At 33.9% G+C, this 22,082-nt stretch overlaps 1 pseudogene; it reads left to right on the top strand.

Moving 5' to 3' along the window:
- Nucleotides 1–13,658: 13,658 nt before the first annotated feature.
- LOC149797572 (uncharacterized) lies at nt 13,659–21,880 on the top strand (annotated as a pseudogene).
- The last annotated feature ends 202 nt before the right edge of the window (nt 21,881–22,082 follow it).

Below are 22,082 nucleotides of genomic sequence, written 5' to 3'. Positions count from 1 at the left end.
ATGTCAAATGGGGTAGGGATCATGAACCTGTAGCCCAGAGAACATACATAAATATCATGACACAATCTCATCCAGATCTTCATGTGACACTGTGTGGGCTTTATGTTAACACACTTTTTCCTCATTTGGGTGCAAGTCCAGATGGAGTTGTTCGTGATCCTTGTTGTCAAGATTCCTCAGGGTTACTGGAAATAAAGTGTCCGGCATCAGACAGATGGAAATTTAAATCTCCAAGTGAATGTGCTCAAGATTCAGATTTCTTTTTCACATTAGACCTCCATGGCAGTGCAATCTTAAAATGGAAGCATGAATATTATTTTCAAGTGCAAGGACAAATGGTCATTACGGGCAAGGATTGGTGTGATTTTGTGGTTTGGACTTTGAAGCAACCACCATCTATTCAACGCATTCCATTCAATTTAGAATTCTGGAATATTATGGTAGAAAAACTAAATTCTTTCTACTTGAAAGGAATTTTTCCTGAAATATACACAACATATGTGCTTAGAGGTGTTTCTCTCTACCAGTCAGTCCGTGATGATGAGAAAGAGAAATAAAGTGATTGTCAAATTAATGACATACGGAGACATTTCAAGTAATTTATCGACTCAATGAGATTGGAATAAAAAGTTACACAACAATATGGACTCAAGAGTTTAATGTTTTCTTTGATAAAACTGCAGTTGACATGTTTACTAAATGAGTTTTAAATATGTGTTATATAGGCAGGTGTTTTTAAAAGTCAAAATTATTGCCACAAAAATTTTGAAAGTAATGTCATGCATATGGTCATAATAGACTGCTGTAATACATTTAAATTAAAGTATTATAATACTAATTTGCTTTGCAAAGTGGTGGCTGTAAATCTGTTAATCATGTACATAACTTCCATATCTTTTATTACTTGTTGTGACATTTATAGGCATAACAGTTTTAAGAATATTACATTTTTTTTGTCCTTTCCATCTGCCTCTCAAGTTTACATCTTGCAGGAAATCTGTGCAATGATATTGTTTTCCCATCTTCTTCCTTCCTTCTGAAATTGCTACAAATGCAACAATACTTGCGGGTTTTTGCCACAGGCATTCTTTAGCTGATGAATGGGTAGCCCACGGAAGTTGAAGAGGCAGCTAACGCATGCGCAAAAAATGCACTGAAGAGTTCCTACTAGGGGGAGACAACAATCCTTATTGAAAAGGCCCGTCAGGAATCAGGTCACAATTAGTACTTCCAGTTCAGTACCCACGAATGTAGTTCTAATCTATTTTTAGAACATTTTTTCCTCTCTCATTTTGGTGGTGATAGAAGAGTTATATTTATGCATTTTTGGTAGGGATTTAAAGGTAATTGTTTATTCTTGAGAATATGAGCTCAGGGTGTGGTTTTCTGTGTGTATTTCGGTGACAGTGCACAGTGAGTAATAAAGCCTTGGTGATGATCCGGAAGTGAAATCTGTGTTTTGTTTACATACTGTTCTGTTGACAGTCCAATATAGGTCAACCTTTGACAAGAACTTCACCGTGAAGTTATCTTTGAAAGTATTTTAGATTAACATATGATTTGTATTGATTGTCACAGTGGAAAGGTCAGTATTGAGAAACAGATGTAGAGAACATATAGTAAAATTAATTGTGTTCTGTGTCCTGTCTCACCGTGGACCATAGGCTGATAAATCAGCTCTTCACCCATGATGATATTGATTTCCACAACATCGTCCATCAGTATCAACACAGATTTGTGGGGTTGATTTATCGGACTAAGCGGACCACACCAATAAACAATATATCAAATAAATTCTCATAGTAAACCTCTGAAAATACTATGATATTAAAAATCCAATAAATTCTAAATGTTCATGATCAAATCTATATGAAGCTAAATCACGGAATTGTCTTAATTGTCTTAAATAAAGAGATTTTTCTTAAAGAACTGTTTCTTATTTTTATTTTTTTTGCCCTGTGTTGTAAAAGTCAGCAATGGGCAAAAGTCTCATTGATAATTTTATTTTCAATGGCCTGCACCGCCATCTTCATATGTTTCATTGTAGTACTTGTGACTTCGAGAATATGTCGAGTACATAAAAATAATAAATGTGTTTGCTTGTGCTCTCCAATTTCCAATTGAATGGTTATGTCATATAGAAGTGAATATGAAGATTTTCACACATGTAAATTATATATATATATATATATATATATATATATATATATATATATATATATATATATATATATATATATATATATATATATATATATATATATTTTAAAGTTAGTGCATAAGTGTTTTTTAAGCATTACAATTGTTTCACATACTATGGCTGACTAACCAGTTCTAAGGGTAAAACACATATATGTTATCAAATATGGTTTATATTGTTGGCAATACTGTATATTACCTTTAAAGCTTAAGCACAGTTTTATTAATATGAAACTTTATGAATATATTTAAAAGTGTGCTTACCAGTGTTGCACATGCATTGTTGCCAAAAGCCACACACGTCACAAGCAATCGCATGCTGTTGTGGCCTAATTTCCTGAGCACAATAAATACAGTGAACATATGCCATTATACAGACTGCTGATCTGTTTTTATAAGTCGTAATAAATTGATAGACAGGTGTGGAAAACAGATTATGGTGAAACAAGATGAATGAATAACTACCAAAAACTTAATTGTGTGTTGTTGAGATAAATTGTACACATCAGGTAATTTAGTAAAACAATGCTAAAATTAAAATAAATAGATTGTAATAACATTAGCATACAAATAAATCCCTAAGCACCTGAATTATTGATCACCAGTAAAGACTTTGCCGTTTATATATATGTTGTAATTATCTTATTATTTTTGCTGCTCATGCGCATATACCTTATGGGAGAAAATGTTTCCTCGTCCCATAGGAAGTTTACAGATAATCGCCTGGGGTAGTTCACTCAGGAGTGTCTCAGTAATCGTTACAAAAACTGTTAAAATCGTATGACACATCAAGCGCTGTTGAGACTGGAGGCATGGGAAAGAGTTGCGATTGTAGAGACTTGTATTTGCGTCTTAATTGTGATTATCATAGTTTCCTAACATATTAAGTAAATCTGAGACAGAAAACAGGTAAAGGAAGTGTGAAAAGTACAATGCGATCGTTGATTCTTTCCTAGTATCGGTACTACAGTCAGCATAATTGGTAAAAGACTGCTGTTTGCTATCCATGCTTTATTTTTGTCTAGGTGTTAATCCTCACTGACCAGTGCTTCAGTTTTTGCAGCTCAGTGTTTTAGCAATATATGTAAAAATGTCATTGACTTAGAAGTGAATAGATATGGGTATTGTAGAAAAGCTGTCTTCTTCTTCATCTTCTTCTTTTTATTATTATTATTATTATTATTATTATTAATCAATCTTTTAAACGTTCCTTTGTAACCCGGGCCTTTTCCGTCCAGGTCCTTTCTTACGCATTACTGGCCTTTCTGGACCGGGCCTTTTCCATACCGGTCCTTTCTGACCCGTTACCTTTATCAGTATAGACAAATGCAAATGTATCAACTCTCCACATTCGAAGGATGAAGATTGTGGCAATTTAAGTAAACCAGAAATGTCCACCTTGGTGAAATGATCTCAGACTGGTAGTCCAAAAAAATAAAAATACAAAAAAATTGCTCTTGTAGGTATGTAAACACTGGAGATCCCAAACGTAAAAACGTGAAGGTATGGGATACAATCCATCAGGTGTGCAGCAGCAAAATTCTGGAATTCTCACCCCAATGTTCTACAAGCAACCTTCAGATTTTAAAGACCTGGTCTAAGAGCTTACTGTATAAGATGCTCCATATGTAAACTCAAGTAAATAAATTATTGCTGCTACCTATGAATGCATACTTTGCTTTTTAGATCTTTGCTCTTTATAATGTCTGTAGTTATCTGATTGCCCTAAATGGTGTTTATTTGATTGTAGCGAGTGGTTGGATTGTGTTGCTTACTCATCATAATGGATAGAGCGGGTCCATCTAAATACTGCTAAGCCTGACAAAGCCACACAAAGCCCTACAAAGCCATGCAAAGTCAAATAAAAAGTATGTATATTGTTAATTATATGGATGAATAAATTAACCAAGCCAAAAGACTAGTTTTCAACATATCTATGCAGAATTAAATGACCGAAAATTGGGCAACAGAGTACAAATTCAAAATCAAATAATGACAAAGTAATAACAAAGTCTGACAAAATCATGCGTAAACTGTTTATTACTTTATTAATTGTTCATTTAACTTATTACCAAAAGAAAATCCTAATCACACAAAGCCAGACGAAGCCTAACAAACCCAAACAAAGCCTGACAGTCATAAAAGTCATATTAGGGAAGTGTATTTATATTGTACATTATATTGACAAATAAATTAGCCAAACTGAAGGATTAGTTTTCAACATAATTATGCCAAATTAAATAACCACTAAAACTTGGCGCAAAGTTCACATTCAAATAATAAGAAAATCATGTAAAATGTTTATTATTTGATAAATTGTTCATCTGAATGATTATCAAAAGAAAATGCAGTATCTCAATATGTCCTAATTATACAATACCTGACAAAGTCATACAAAGCTTGACAAAGCCACACAAAGCCTGACAGAGTTGTGTGTAGTCATATTAGAAAAATGTATATTGTAAATAATATTGACGAATAAATTAACCAAACAGAAGGACTAGTTTTCAACATAATTATAAATAATGATAAAGTCTGAAAAAAATATTTGAAATGTTTGTTATTTTATAAACTGTTCATTTGACTGATTATCAAAACAGGTTGACAACTCAACAAACCTTTCGATGTTTCATAAGAAAGGCATAAAAAGCCTGACAAAGTCATACAAAGTGATAATAAAACTGTGTACTATTGTTGTATGGTGTTTTTGCAGCATAAATTACAAAAGAAAAATGTTGGATTTACTACGCACACCATAATGAATGACTGGTAATTGGGAGACAAATTCCAAATTTACTGCATCTCAAAAAGGCATACAGAGCCTGACAAAGTCTTAACTAGAATGTTTATTATTTTAAAATCTCTGTATATGATAAACTATTGACATAAATGGTTATTTTTCACACAGGCACACAATGTCATAAAATGGCATCATAAAAATATGTTAATCGAGTTAAAGGTAGCACGGTCCTCCTCACCTACTTCTGATTGTAACAGGCATTGACGTGTGTTAATGGAATACAGTAACACTTAACTACCATATGCTGTAAATTTTATATCAACAGTAAATAATTACCAGTATTGTAAGTTTAAAAACGTTTCTATCCTTGTACTGAGTTAAAAAGAAAATTTAAAAAAAATGATCATAGACAAAGCAAACATTTTCTAATCCTGTTATATTTATAGATATAAATTTTGTATCAACACTATATATTTTCGAATATTAAGTAACTGCCATTGTGATACTGTCATTTTTTTTCTCCCAACACTTAACATAATTAAATATTTTTATAAATTGACAAGAGGATGTTTCACTGTCAAACGAAAGGAGAAAGAGTAGAATTAATAAATAAGAAAATTCAACCTCCATTTGGGAAGATATTTGTATAAACTTACTCTAACCGTAATTAAATATTTTTAGAATGTTACAATATTGTACAAATAATGATAGTAAGAAAATGTTTGAGAAAATGCATAATTTAATATTTAATGTAATTCACAATAGTTATATTTGTCTTTCCACGTCTTTGCTGTGTATAGGACAGATACGTATTGGGAATGAAGCTTATTGGATGCAACACTGCCCATAGCCAAAGAAATGTGATAATTGGAGTGGGTAACCACGAAAACTTTTGTAAAGGGGCATATCAAAACAAAATATTGTATCCTTGCTATTATTTGGAGAAAAAAATAATTATCTTGAGAAAAATAAAATTTCATGTAAAAAGACAATCACGGTCCTGAGAAGGAAAAATAAATTGGGCTGGATAAAAAAGAATGAAATTGCACCAAGTAACCGACAAGATATCATTCGTCACAATGGTATGTGTACACTTCCCTTGGGACCTATCTAAAGTGTTTGTATAATGGTACAGGGTCGAAATTGCCGGACGAAATTTTAAAATGTCTAAAGGCCTCTCTCTCTCTCTCTCTGTTGAACAAAAATATAAAGATAAGGGTGAAAATCCATGAAAAGATGAGAATAGTGGATTTTCACTTGTGAAATACCACAATGTCTCTGGACCTATGAAGGATGATGGTAAATGTTAAGTCAAACTGACCAAAGCAAAAGAGAGAGAGAGAGAGAGAGAGAATTTTATGGTCAGTAGTAATGTTAATTAAGGCAGAATAATGACTTAGATCAACTTTAAATATATTAAAATGTTTTAATTACCTATTGTCGGCTTGTCATTTCACTTAGATTCTATTCACACTAATATCCATAGGCCTGCACGTTAATGCATTGATAAGCATTCATTATTCAAGAATCTATGTCTTTGTAGTGCCCTACTTTCTTCATAAAACCCATCTTTCATGTATAATCATAAGCGTGACTTATATTGATTTAATCCATGTGAATAAAAATAGAAACTCAAAAATGCAAACAATCAACTTATCAATATGCAGAGGTGATTGTGAATAGGCACAAAAGGACATTACATTTTGTAGTGGACACACTCGGCTGGGATGCGAGTTCATTGACTCAGACAATACACAGTTGCCTGTAGCCAGTCTAAACTCCATTCAAAAGGCAATGTATTTGTATGTGATATAAATAAAATACATGTATAGTATGTACGCGGTATCCACAATATACCACTCGTTGTGCAAGCCTCATTTTCTTTTAATAAAAAATGTATACATTTTGAGTTGTATCATTGATACAGCATACATACTATACATAGATTATGCGGTATATCATTGATACAGCATACATACTATACACAGATTATGTGGTATATCATTGATACAGCATACATACTATACATAGATTATGTGGTATATCATTGATACAGCATACATACTATACATAATGTGGTATATCATTGATACAGCATACATACTATACATAGATTCTGCTGATACACCGTTATTCTTGTCAGAAATATGTTTTTAAATCGTTTATAAATAATCAAAATAAAATATGTGATAAAACACAACCTTGCCTTACCTGGCGTTTTCATACAATCTTTAACATTTGCATATATGGGTTTTGGTATAATAAGCATTTTGCTATTATTTTCATTTACTAATTTATGATAAGTGAGTTTCTGTCATGTCCATATGGACTTTCTGATAATCAACATAATAATAATTATAATAATGATATTTGGACTGTTCATCGAGCTTTCATAGTTGTACACTCCACTGTTGGCTGTATGAATGCACACATGACACTCATAAGGGTATTATCTACAAATAGTTTTTAAATCATCAGATGTCAAACCATCGCACTTTGCTTGCATCAAACGCTTGCACTTCATCACAAATAAAGGAACCAACAGCACAACTAAGTCCACATACAGCACAAGGCCAGTTCTTTTTCTTTGTCTTTTTCGAGCAGAAGCATTAGGCATTTTGGAATTTAAACTTAAATAAGATTGTTAAATATAAACAAGAAATAAAATTTAGAGAGATGTAAAATATATCCAATGAAGCTAACGCGGAGTAACTTTTTATTGATATACCAATATTTACACGTCCCTAGTATAAATAGGCATCATTTGGCATGTTGCATGCTTTTAATTAGTTATTCAAAGATATACAGGTGTTACATTTTGGAAATTTACTTTTCAAGTTAGGAATGACAAGATGACTTTCTTTTCAAGTTAGGAATGATAACGTTACTTTCTGTGATGACTTTGCATGATTTTGACTGCTATTTTATGACATTGTGTGCCTCTGTGAAAAATAGCCATTTCTGTTGATAATATATATATATATATATATATATATATATATATATATATATATATATATATATATATATATATATATATATATCTTGAATTTGGTTCAGATTTTGTCAGGGTTTCTGTTTCTTTGTTATGCTTTGTCAAACATCAACACACTTGTTTGACAACATGTTTGATAACTCGATAAGATGTATTTAAAGATAAGGCATTTTATTTCCATAGTTTATCCAAGTAACTCATAAAAATACAAAACATTTCAAATATGATTTTGTCTGACTTTGTTATTATCCAGAATAAATAATCTCGCAGTTTGCAGTCTATTAATGGGGTACGTGTATAACCCTAGTCTTTCGGTTTGCTTGATTTATTCATCAATCTGATACTGCATCATAAATACACCTTCCTAATATGACTTTTCTGGCTTTGTGTACCTTTATGTTGTGTCGAAGATAGACAAAAGTAGAGATAAAAATTGATAACTAGTTATAACATATATTTGAAAATGGAAAATTGCATTTTCTGTCCATAACAATGGACAACAAATTTTTACAAAAGTCATGTTACTGAAATAAAATTAGTCAATTCTTATCAATTTTTATGTGCTGAACACGAATATGACAGTCAAATTGCAAAATTGGCTCTAGTTTTTTTGTAATCTGGAAGAAATTAATGTTTACATAACGAAATGCATTCCAATAGTAAAAGGTCAACTGTAATAGCCTACCTATAAAAAATCAAGTCATTGACTACATCTTAGATTTCTTCGCCTGTCTCTTGTACAGCTGTTCGGGAGCATCTCTGAGGAGTGTCCAGCAGTAGTCAGCCAGCATTGTAGTGGACCATTTTCCCTGGTATCTTTGTTCCATTGTTGCGATATCTTGATGAAAACGTTCGCCGTGTTCATCACTAACAATACCACAGTTGCTAGGAAAGAAATCCAAATGGGAATGAAGGAAGTGAATCTTTAGAGACATATTGCAGCCAAGTTTCTTATACTTCATCAACATGTCTTCTACTAGTTCCTTATAGTTTTCTGCCCTAACATTTCCGAGGAAGTTTGTAGAAACTAGGCGAAAAGCATTCCATGCTTGTTTCGCGTCACCTTCCAGCAAGTTGTTGAACCGGTCATCTTTGAAAAGCTCTCGAATCTGAGGACCCACAAAAACTCCCTCTTTAATCTTTGCTTCGCTGAGTCGAGGGAATTTTTCATGCAGGTATCGGAATGCTGGCAAAGTCCGGTCAATGGCTTTCACGAAGTTCTTCATCAAACCTAGTTTGATGTGAAGGGGTGGTAGCAAGATTTTCTGAGCCTCAACCAGAGCTGGGTGTTGGATATTCTTCTCTCCAATGGCTACATTCTGCCTGTGAGTCCATTCCTTCCTCATGTAGTGCATTTCCCTTGCTCGGCTATCCCACTCGCATAAGAAACACATGTATTTTGTATATCCTTGCTGCAGTCCCATTAAAAGGGCAACTACCTTCAAATCACCACAGAGGTGCCAGCTGTACTTGTTATACTCAATGGAATTCAGTAGCTGCCTTAAGTTATCGTATGTCTCTTTCATGTGGACAGCATACGCTACTGGAATAGATGGAAGAATGTTTCCATTGTGCAAAAGCACAGCCTTGAGACTCAGTTTCGAAGAGTCCACAAATAGTCTCCATTCTTGTGGGTCATGAGTGATTTTTAAAGCATTCATGAGGCCCTCAATATCGGAACAGAATATCAGATTACTTTCCTTTCTGAAGAAAGGCTCCAATTGCTGGTGGCGCTTTCGATATGCAGTAATTGTGACATCTTCTTCTAGAAGATTCCATTGTTGGAGTCTTGATCCTAGCAATTCTGCCTTGTTCTTTGATAAGTCCAAATCACGAATCAGGTCATTTAGTTCTTCCTGTGTTATTCTGTGTGGGGTTGATGATGCACCACAGTGAAAATCTGGATCACTGCATGCTGATGGACCAGGAGAAGAACAGGTCGACTCACCTTTGTCTTCGTCAGATGAATCAAGAGAATATTCTGCTGGAGGTTCTGGAATAGGAAGTCCCTCACCATGTGGAACTGGTCTCAATGCAGACGGAATGTTTGGGTAGACTATTCTCGACTTCTTTCGCTTTGTTATTCCGCCGGAAAGAGGAGGAACCAAGCAGAAGTAACAGTCATTTAGGTGGTTGCTTGGCTCTCTCCACACCATTGGGACTGCAAACGGCATTGATGACCTTTTGCAATTCAACCACTGTGAAAGCTGTGTTGTACATGTAGCACAGCATATATGCGGAGCCCAAGGCTTGTCTTGGTCACCAACCTTGCATCCGAAGTAAAGATGATATGCCTTCTTCACTTGAGAATTGATACTTTTCTTCTGGTTGGCAAATGTCACTTCCCCACAAATATAGCAAAAATTGTCCGCGGTATTAACACACTTTCGAGGCATTACTGTTCTTTATTGTACGTAAATGGATAAAATAATAAGTTTTATGTAACAGTAGCTTGAACTGTCTCGCACAACGTCTAAAATATTTTAAATGCTGAACCTATCTGATTGGGCTTTATATAGTACACTGCTTACGTCAGCTTCAGCAGCCGCCTGGCATTAGTATAATAGGCCTACACATGTATAGTACACTGCTGACGTCAACTTACTTCAGCAGCCGCATGGCATTAGTATTGCATTGCATCAGAAAATGATGCAATCAACTGTGGATGATGTGAGCATGATGGTATTATGCAATGTTACATCATTATTCCGGATGTTGCTGCAGTCCTACTGGAGAAATTTACACAGTGAAACATAGAAAATGAGGTATATGAATATCTTCAAAACGAGAGCCAATACAAATTTTTCACGGTTATATTCGTGTTCGGCACACCAAAATACTACAGATTAGGGCCTTTTCAAGTCAGTAATGATTTCACTGTTGACCAGTGTAATCAGTCAAAAGAACAATTTATAAAACAATAACAAACATTTCAAATATGATTGTATCAATACTTAATCATTGTTCAAATCTGAACTCTGTCGCCCAGTTTTCGGTAATTATTTTGGCATAATTATTTTGAAAACTAGTCTTTCAGTTTGGCTAATTTATTCATCAATATAATTAACAATATAAATATACTTTTTTAATTTGACTTTGCGTTGCTTTGTGGACATATGTGTGGCTTTGTCGGGTTTTTCAGGCTTAGCAGTATTTCGTAGGACTGTGGATAGAGCTTATATCCTATATTTGTGCTTACACTGTATGTCCTTGCCCTTGTATATTGAACATCAGCTTTCATGTAAATGGTATTATAAAGATGTTATTGTCCAGCCATTTATTTAAAGCACAATATTTTAAAACACTGTATATCATATCCATGGAAATTGATTTCTCTGCATTGACTTTATAATCAGAGATTATTGTGGGGGGGTGTTACTATTCTTCCGTATCATTAGTACTGTGATTCCTATATCTACCATTTACCTATGAATTATTAGGATTGGTCACACTGGAAACTTCAGTACTGACAAGCAAATGATGGGACTATATAGGAAAATTGTGATGTTAGGCCTTACATGATAGTATATAGTCCGATAAATCAGTCCCCCAAATCTGTGTTGATATTGAGGGACGATAATCAATATCATCACGGGTGAAGGGCCAATTTGTCAGCCTATATAGTTTATAGCAGGGGTGCAATCTGGCCCTTCTTCGGCCAAGGGCCAGATTGCATTTTCCAAGACCACTCCAGGGCCACAAACACTGATTTCTTTTATATAATTACTGTTCGTGTGCCAGATTTCTGTGTTGTTTTAATTTGCCCTTGCCCTGAGGGCTGGACAGACCACGTTCGCAGGCCGGATCCAGCCCGCATACCAAGGGTTGTGCACCCCTGGTATAAAATGCATAAGTAAATGCTAGTGCATATCATTCTGCTTGTCAAAGATTACATTAGTGAATACTAAATTATATTTCAAGTTCATATACACCATGAGTAATGGTGACCTGCTCAAAAATTAAACCAAAAAAATAGCCCTAATCCTTGGGCAGCAATTAAGTATTTGTATTCATTTCAGAAAACCAGAAAAAATATTAAACATAAAGCTGTCTGAATCAAGAACTACCTTGTTTACCATATATCTCTCTTCAATTTAAGAATGAAATATATTATCAACCTTGTAATATTTTGCAATAAATTAATAATAGGTGGATGTGACAATGTGTATGTGCATGTATTACTTCACAAAAGGAGATCCCAGTGAAAGAAATTACATAAAATTCCTCCAAAACACAATGTTTAAATTAAGGTAGACGCAAGTCAATTAAAATACAAAAATGTGAAGTCTTAAAACATTCACTGAATGAAACTGGTGGTAAAAAAATCATGAGGGGTCATCAGCATTAAGGTGGTAGATAGGCTTATAAATCAACCCGCTACCTATAATAAAATTGACTATCAGTAGGGGCTGATATCGCCTATTCATTAAAACCTGCATTAATCTTTTGCCACTCTTGTCTGCACACATCGGTGTAGATTTTATATACTTACTGGTATTGTTCTGCGGCTGTTAAGCTACCAAGATTTGGCTGAAGGGTTCTTTTGGCAGTATGTACATACTACTTCCGGATCAAATCCTATTTTTGGTGACTTGTAAATCCACATGGGATAACACAACCCTCTGTCCTGTGGCTATTTTGAATTTTGCTCTAGATATGGCTGTTATCAAATACTGTTACGTGTTTAACTGTATGCAGGCGTGTTCTGGAAAGATTTGCATGCAGCAAAATTGAACATTTTAATAAACGGGTGACATCAGACCTACATATCATCCATCATTATCAACACAGATTTGGGGGGCTGATTTATCAGACTACTTCACACTATACAGATGTCTTTGAGTCCTGGCTGGGTTAAATGGGTATGTGATAAAGCTTGCCAGTAGCTTCCTGTGGGTTGGTGGTTAATCAGATTTTTCAGGCTTCTTCTTCCACTAAATATACTGGTTGCCATGTATAGCTTATTATGTGCTGAACAATGGCATGAAACTGCTAAATTCAATCCAAATCACACAAATTGTAATTGATCCAGTTTTTTTCCCTTTATAGTGTTTCATGTTTTTATCATTACCAATAAAAATTAATAATGTGTAAACATTTTTTAAACTAATGCAAGTAATCAACAATTTAAATGTTCCTTGCCACCTTGTGATTTTACTACCAGGAACGGGCCATAATTGGTGGAATACCCAACAGGGGTCTGGACCCTCTTACTATAAAAGGATCACTTTGAAACCTCAAATGGATTACAGACCTCTTTCATCAACCTAATGGCAGATAACAATGCTTCCCATGGGTTGGTGGTTCCTCCTTGTGTTTTTCAGGCTTCTTCTTCCACTAAATGTACTGGTTGCCATGTATAGCCTATTATGTGCTAAATTCAAACCAAACCACACAAATGCCAACTGATCCAGTTTTTTCCTTTATAGTGTTTCATGCTTTTATCATTACCAATCAAAATTAATAATGTGTAAAAAGAATTCAATGCAAGTAATCAACAATTTAAATGTTTCTTGCCACCTGATTTTACTACCAGGAACGGGACATAATTGGTGGAATACCCAACAGGGGTCTGGACCCTCTTACTATAAAAGGATCACTATGAAACCTTAAATGGATTACAGACCCCTTTCATCAACCTAATGGCAGATACCAATGCTTCTACATTTTTATTTTTACTGCTCTAGTGGCCTAGTGGTTAGTGCGTCTGCCTCGGATGTGGGAAGTCGCAGATTTGAACCCCGACCGAATCATACCAAAGACTTATAAATAAAAATGGTACTAGAAGCTGTCTCGCTTTGTGCTCAGCATTAAGAAGTTAGTGTTAGGACTGGTCAGCCTGGTGTCTGGATAATGCTATTGGGTGGGACATGATGCTACATGTCTGCAGCATGCAAGATTAGTTAAAACATGTGGTACAGTGCTTTCGTTTTGTGGGAATTGTTTTGTCATTCATTGTGATCATGACCTTGTACCTTTTGATCCCAAAATAAATAGGTGACCTCCTTTTCTCAAATTTAAATGATCTACAAAATTTGGTCAATGTATCTGAAAAGTTTCACTAAACATTACAAAAAATCTCTTCCTCAAACTGAGATTTCTCAGTATTTTTTTTAGAACTTTATTGACATCAATGCAATACAAAAATCAGGATGGTATTATGGGTTAAAATTCAATACAAATATTGTTACATGGTTTGTATGGTCTCAAGAGTTGCTTGCCCAAGAATTTTCATGAACCTGAAAACATTTTGCAAGTAGAATTTGTTCCATGCTATTTTGTTTATCTCGATATACATAATCTGAGTAAAAACCATTTTACTAATTAGTGCATTACAAAATCAAATCGATCATACTCTATCTAGTAACCATCCTTGTCATGTGTCATTTAATCCATCAAAATGTATTCCTTTTTAATGATTTCCATGAGTAAATAAAAGAAATGACACAAATTCTGAATTATAAAGTGACGTAATTTAAGTTTTAACTTTATTTTTATTTCCTCATAAATTTAACACATTCTGGGAAAAAATTCAAGGCTTTCACAGCAATTTGAGGAATTTTCAAAGATGCAACCAACTTTTTATAAATTAGAGTAGTATGCAAGGCAATCCAATAAATGTAATTTTTCACATTTTAAAAGAATAAAAAGATGCTCAGGCATATCAATTTAATAATAAAGATTTTTTTTCATCCCTTCTACCCTCTGGTGGGTATATTAAATAAATATGGGACTCGAGTTCTCTGGTCCTAAAATAATTTCCTGGAATTATAAGACTATTTCCTATTTTAAACTGCTGAGTATTGAAAATAACTTTTGAGCAATAATTTTTTAAATTAGTTGCTGTGGCAACCATAACTGATGTTAGATCAATATCATTTTCATTCACGTCAGACTAGACATCACTACAAGACTTGGTGAAAACCCCATTAAGATATGACCATCCATTCAGGAGAGTTAGTGACAAAATGATTTTCAACATGTTCATCATGGCAGACCTACTGGATGTCTGTGGGGTACAAGTTTCATTCAGGACCTACCAGATATGATGACAATCTATTTGGTGAAACCCTATGTCAATGTGACCATCAATTCAGGTGGAATAGTTTTTAATGATGGCCGCCACAGTGGCCATATTGGATGTCAGATCAACATCATTTTCAAGTCCAACTAGATATCCAAGTCTAAATGACTTTCCGTTAGAAAAAGCTAAGACAACAAGACTTTCAAGCTGACATACTATATTTGAGGTAAGTCAGATCATTTGCATTCATGACCAGCTTGTGTTTATCGCTGTGTTTATCGTTCATCTTCTGGTGAAAACCTCATGTTCTTGTGACTTTCCATTTCATCGAAATAGCAAAAGCACAATTTTCCAGATGGCTGCCACAGGAGCCATACTGGATGTCTGATCAGCACCATCTTTTAGTACCAACTAGACACAAGGCACTGGTAAATACTCAATGTCATACAACTTCAACGACAAGATTTTCAAGATGGCCATTCGGGAGCCATATTGGATACAAGATCAGTACAATTTTTATTTTAAAACAATTACACATTATATAAAGTCTACTGTTGAAACTCCCATGCTGATACGGCTTTCATTCAGGAGAAGTAGCAATAACTAGAGTTTCATGCTGGCTGATGTTTTGGATGTCCAACTATGTCATAATAAGCTTTCAAGTACTTTAGGAGGAGTTGCAATAACAAACAATGGATGGACAGATGGACATTAGATCATCCCATTCAATTCTTCTGGTCTATACCTAGCAGAGCTATATTAAAAAAACGGGGAGGGGAGCTTGAACTGTAACCTTAAAATGAATGTATCAATCAAGTTTCACGATTTTGATCGGAAAAATGGAACTGGCTGCAGAAACAAAACTGATTCCCAACAGAAGAATATCAGGAAATGTTCTAGATGTTTTTCACTTAATGGAGGCATGATGAAAATACCATTGTGATCACCTGGGAAAGATCAAACAGTTTCATTGCAACAGCTGTCTCTAAAATGGAGACGAAGACCAATGAGCTAAAGTTAAAAGGATGATGTGTAGATATTAAAGCCTTTCTTACAGAATTCAAGCTGATGATGAAGTAAATGGGTCATTCTCAAAAAATATTGATAATTGTGTGATTTCTGGTATATTTAAACCAATTTTGATTTAATTCCACCCTTTTTAGCTTGCAATGTCAATTTAAGTTATTACAAAAATAAATTTTAATAGAAAATGGTTCATTCCTTGTCTGAATTTTTCAGCGTTTGCCCCTTGGTTCATTGAATTTTGTAAAATCTTGATGTGATTTCGCCGTAACACAATCAATTTGTGTTAATTTATATCACATATATTAAAGTATTTTCCCTAAACCTTCAGGTTATTATTGTATCACATTGTTTCTTCGTAAATATCAGTCTTATTTACACCAAAAGATTGTGAAACTTATAGGAATTTCCAATAAATTCAAAGTGCATTTCGCCGTGTCCCTTGTGTTACTCAATATATCATTATCTGAGTAAGAGTTGTCTTTCTTATGAAATAATTTCATAAATAGTTTCTCCCTCAAGTAGAACTTCCTCTTTGGAGTTATTGGTAATGGAGCAGACGATATGATGCAGCAAGGACGTTTTTATTAAGATTAAAGGTATGTATGGTAATGCCGTAACTTTTATTTCTGTCCACATTGTTACTCCATATATAAACAGTAAATATATTGATTTTATAATAAATTTGTGTGTAGCATTTGTATATCACACCATGGTTAAAAATATTGTTGAATCATTCTGCTAGGAAGCATATATTGTGAAATAAATGAGAAACACAGGTAAATATGTCCCTTGTGTTACTGTCCCTTGTGTTACTGTAAAAAATGTAAAACAAGGGACTGATTTAATAAAAATAGTGACAAAATTATTGTCTTTCACGGCATAGCATTTTATGAATAATAAAATTATGATTTGATCATAAGTAAACGCTTATTTACCTGTTTGCATTCAATGATAAACCACTGGATCACAAATTTAAATGAACCAAAACTGTCAAATAGAATTTAGTAACACAAGTGACAAATACGGTAACACAAGGGACATAAACTATATATTTTTTTTTTAAAAGTTCAAGCATACATTTTGTACAAGGAATAAATTTAGGATAAGTTACATCATTCTTTATAGCAAAAATAACAGAAAATATTAGAATATAACATCGAAATACTTGCATAAAATGAGTTTACTTTTCAGTAGAAATAAATATTAACCACATCCTTAGTAACACAAGTGACTAAAAAAATACCAAGCTTAATTATTTGATAGTACTACAAAACAGCAGTGGAAAAAACAATATATAATTGATGGTTGTCCATCGTAAAGATATTTTGTCATTCGTTAACATACTCATTACTGTCTTATGTTGTTGCTACCATTAATATAACCACAAAGAATAAAAATGAAACTTTTTATGCCTTTTTATCTTTTTATGTGATTCTCTTGTTTAACCCAAAAATCTAAAAAATAAGGGAATGGACAAAAAAGCTTTTATATACTTTTATTTGATGATAATGAACCATTGGTTTCTTTTATTTTTCAGAATGTAAAGTAGAATCATAATGGCCTTAACAAATGCAGAAAAACGTCGTTATCGACTAAAAAGAGATGCCGATCCGTTAAGAAGAGAGGAGCACAAAGCAAAATGCAGGGCAAAATACCAACAAGATCTTGGAGTCGGCAAACTAAAACTTATAGGAAATATGACTCCCCGAGAACAAAGAAAGCAGAGAAAGGAATGGAGAAAAAGGAAAACAACTCAACGTAAGAGGAAGAAGGAAGATAATGAAATTCTTACGCCTCCTTCATCACCTAGAGAAACAGCTCAACCAATGGGGCATCAAAACACTCGTAGAAAGAAAAGACTAATGGCAAAATGTTATCGAGACAACTTAAAGTTGAAAGAGAAGCTCGAAGCTCAGAAAAGACTTACACATAAACTTTATGTCCGACTTCAAAGAGCTAAGAAGTCACAAGGAAAAGGATCTGTTCCAGATACACCAAGGTCAAAGACAAAGAAATTGTTGAGAAACTGGAACACAGAGCAAGGCAGCATGACTCGAAAAGAAAGACGAGAAATGAAGAGCAAGGCTACAAAAAACCTCTTATTTCACTTTTCCCTGAATGAAGATCTTAAGGACAAGTATAGACTCTCTAAGAACAAACAGAAGAAGTACTTATCAGAGATAATAAGAGGTAGACTATTAAAGAAGTACAAATTATTAAATAGAGCAAGAACAGTTTCAAATTCAAACAAGTAATGACCGTCTTAAGAAGGGTTCAGTGTCATACAGATTAAGAACGAAGATTTGGAATTTCTTTGAAAGGGACGATAATAGCAAACTCACTCCTGGAATAAAGGAAACAGTTACGAAAAAGGGTGTTAAAAAACAGAGGCGAATTTTAACCGACACAATTTACAAGATACATGAGAAATTTTTACTTGAGAACACAGATTTTAGTATTAGCTACTCAACATTTTGTAGACTTAGACCATTTTGGGTCCAACCTCCAAAAGAGAGAGATCGTGATACTTGCGCATGCAAGCAACATGAGAATACGCAATATCTTGTAGATGCACTCTATAAGCTTAAACGTATCGAAACAAAAAACCTGTCAGAACTTAACAAAAATTTTCAGTTGTAACATCAAAGATCTTAACTGCATGTATGGACAATGTGAGAAATGTGCTGAGGTTAATATATTGAAAAACAACGGCGAAGACAACAATGCTGAAACAACCTGGTTTCAATGGAAAACAAAGAAAGAGAAACAAATCGTTAAAAATGAGGAGCGAGAGGTCACACTTACTGTTAAAGAGACAGTAACAGATTCAATCAACTCATTAATGGACACATTTGCCACTGACATGAAGCGATTTAAGATACACTGCTTCAATATAGCTAACCAAATGGACTACTACAGAAAAACCAAAGAGAATCTTCAGCCAAATGAAGTTTTTATACATGTGGATTTCGCTGAAAATTTCCAATGCAAGCTATCAAACGAAATACAAAGTATGCATTTCGGGGCTTCAAAGAAGCAAATTACCCTTCACACAGGTGTTGTTACACTACGTTAAGTTCCGAGACATTCTGTGCTGTTTCAGACAGTTTGGAGCATAGTCCTAGCTCAGTGTGGGCATTCATTGAACCATTATTAGACAAAACCTTGAAGGAAAATCCAACTATTGATGGGTTGATCTTTTTCAGCGATGGTCCAGCAAGTCAATATAAACAGAAAGGAAACTTTTTACTACATGTATTCACTAAAGAGATGGCTTCACGAAATGTAAATGGTGAATGGAATTTTCACGAGAGTGGTCACAGCAAAGGAGTGCCAGATGGTATCGGTGGAGCACTTAAGCGAAGGGCAAATGAATTAGTGCTTCACGGAGTTGATATAACAAATGCTCAAACATTTGTTGAGAATATGAAGAATTCATCAGTGTTTATGAAATAGGACAAAAAACAACAGATGACAAGACTGTTATCCTTTCAAAAGAGAAAATGAAACCCGTTCCAGGAACCATGAAACTACACAGATAAAGTACTCAGGATATGGAGGAATATTGTATAGAGATGTTAGTTGTGTTTGCTCCGAAGGTTCTTATCATACAGAACACCAAATGAAACATCATTGCCTAATTGATGGAAAAGTGGAAACAAATTCATACAGTAAAACACCAAATGACAAATTTCAAAATGAGACAGAAACTAAGCATGAGAAAAGTAAGTACACTAAGAAGGAAGAAATCAAACTGGTACAAACAAAGCATCAGCCAAAGATAATAGGTGACTCAGCCACTAGAAAGGCTTTTTTCTCAGAAATGTTGGTAGAACTCGGACAATGTCAGACGTTTAGTGACATTAAAGAAAAATGTGTACACATACATCAGCTTATAGATGAAAAGAGATATACATTGAATTTTGACTTTCTCCGTTTATCATGAATGAAGGAATTGAAGTCGATGAAAACACTCTACTGCTTTGTCCCTCTGACATACCAAAGGACACCACACTATATCCTGTTATGATAACTGCTGACGGCAATTGTTTACCTTATTCAGGAAGTGTGATTGCTTCTGGAAATGAAGATATGGGGGAAGAAATGCGAGTTAGAATAATAATTGAATCTTGTATCCACAAGGAATCATATTTGAACCAGACGTTCTTAGAACGAGGAACTGACGATCCAATGAATGATTCTCTTGCAAAAACATATGCCTTCTATTCTGACAAATATTCAGATGAAGCACTCTCTGATGGACAAATCGAACGGATCTATGAAATCATGAAAATCTGCAAGAACAAATCCTATATGGGTATATGGCAAATATTTGCACTATCGAGTGTTCTTTGTCGCAGAATATTTTCCGTCTATCCTTTATTAGGAAACCCAAATGTAAGAAAGGATCTACACCGATTGGTTAAACCGAGGGAAGAAAGATCTACTCAAACGAGCTACATAATGTGGACAACAACAAGACATGTCAAAACATAATTGGATTCCTAATCATTTTGTCACAATGTTGCCAATGGATCGACCAAATACAAAGATTTCTGTAGATGAATCAGTGAAAGATATTGAAATTCAGAACGTTATGCCAGAAACAGAGGACAAACAGGAGACAAAACCTAACGATTCAGAAACAAATCATCATGAATCAGAGAACATTGAAAGTAAGTCTGAACTCAATGAAAGCACCGAGAACATTAGCAGTCATTTTGATATTTCTGATTTAAGTCCTCAAGATTTATTGGGAAAGTTTGTATTAGTGAGTTATGACAATAAACCATATCCTGGAATAGTAACAGACTGTGATGAAGCTGAAGTATATGTCAGCTGTATGCACAGGGTTGGAAGAAGTTTGGAGAATTCCTCCTTTTATTGGCCACTTGCTGTTAGAGATGAGTGTTGGTATGATATGGAGAATGTATTTGGAACTATTCCCGACCCCAAGCTTGTTGGACAAAAGTACTGTGTTGATAGTGAACTGTGGGCCTTAGCTTTACAAAAATTGAAAAAATGACAGGATTATTTAATTTGTATTGTGAATTTTCCTCAATTTTACCATCTATACACGATGAATTGAAAGTGACTTCATTAGAAATTTCTTTTTCAATTAATAATCAAATATGTTGAGGTTTAATCTTCACAACATCCAACAAATATTTTTATAACGGAGGAGAGAAGTACAAAACTGTCCTTTGTGTTACTTTTTATTCCCTTGTGTTACCAAAATCAGTAAATCAAAAATCAAGGACCAGTAAACTGTGTTCATTCAATCATAGATGAATATTTTGGACTTTATGATTTACATCAAACAATAACAATGAATATTCTTGAAAAAAAATAGATGTTACATTTGTTTAATGTTTGAATATCACTTGTGTTACCATTTGAGTCATTTATGTTACATTATTGTCCCTTGTGTTACATGTCAAATATTAACCAGTTAAAAATTACTTTGCCATTCCAGTTGTTCAAGATTCGACATTAGCACCATTTTGATGACACCTGTTAACATATAGGATAAAAATAAGAAATAAGTAAATTCTTTTGGAATTATAATCAAAAATATGTGAGTTAGATTTTACCTTTTTACTAGGTCATTTTATAAATCTAAGAAAAAAAAAGATAAAAACAGATAAGAAAAAAAAATCTTGGATTAGTTGAGTAATTTTCATATATCACAGATGTTAAGCTGATTACATCGTTAATATTAAAGATAATTCGGAGAAATAATTCTTATATTGCATTTGTAACACAAGGGACATTTACTAGTAGCAAGGAGCTATATTTTCAATTTTAATATTTTGTTTGAATTCAAAGTTGGTGTTCATTGTTTGTTTTACACATTTTAATGGTTAAGTGATGAAATAAAGCTTACATTGATGAACTTTGTGTGGTTTCATTATCCAAAAAAATCAGGAATAAGATTTTGACCTTTTTTGAGAATGACCCAAATGATATCTGGGTGACTATACAATTAATTAATAATATTAATGATGTCTATAATACAGATGTCATCTGAAACATTTTGAAATACATATGTTTTGACAATGTGATCTTAAACTAAGTATTAGAAAGGAGTGAAAATC

The sequence above is a fragment of the Sinohyriopsis cumingii genome, chromosome 6 (genome assembly GCF_028554795.1).
Source record: "Sinohyriopsis cumingii isolate HCF-2022 chromosome 6, ASM2855479v2, whole genome shotgun sequence".
NCBI classification, from domain to species: domain Eukaryota; kingdom Metazoa; phylum Mollusca; class Bivalvia; order Unionida; family Unionidae; genus Sinohyriopsis; species Sinohyriopsis cumingii.
The sequence above is the reverse complement of the archived record's forward strand: the minus strand, read 5'-3'. Positions and strand labels throughout refer to the sequence as shown.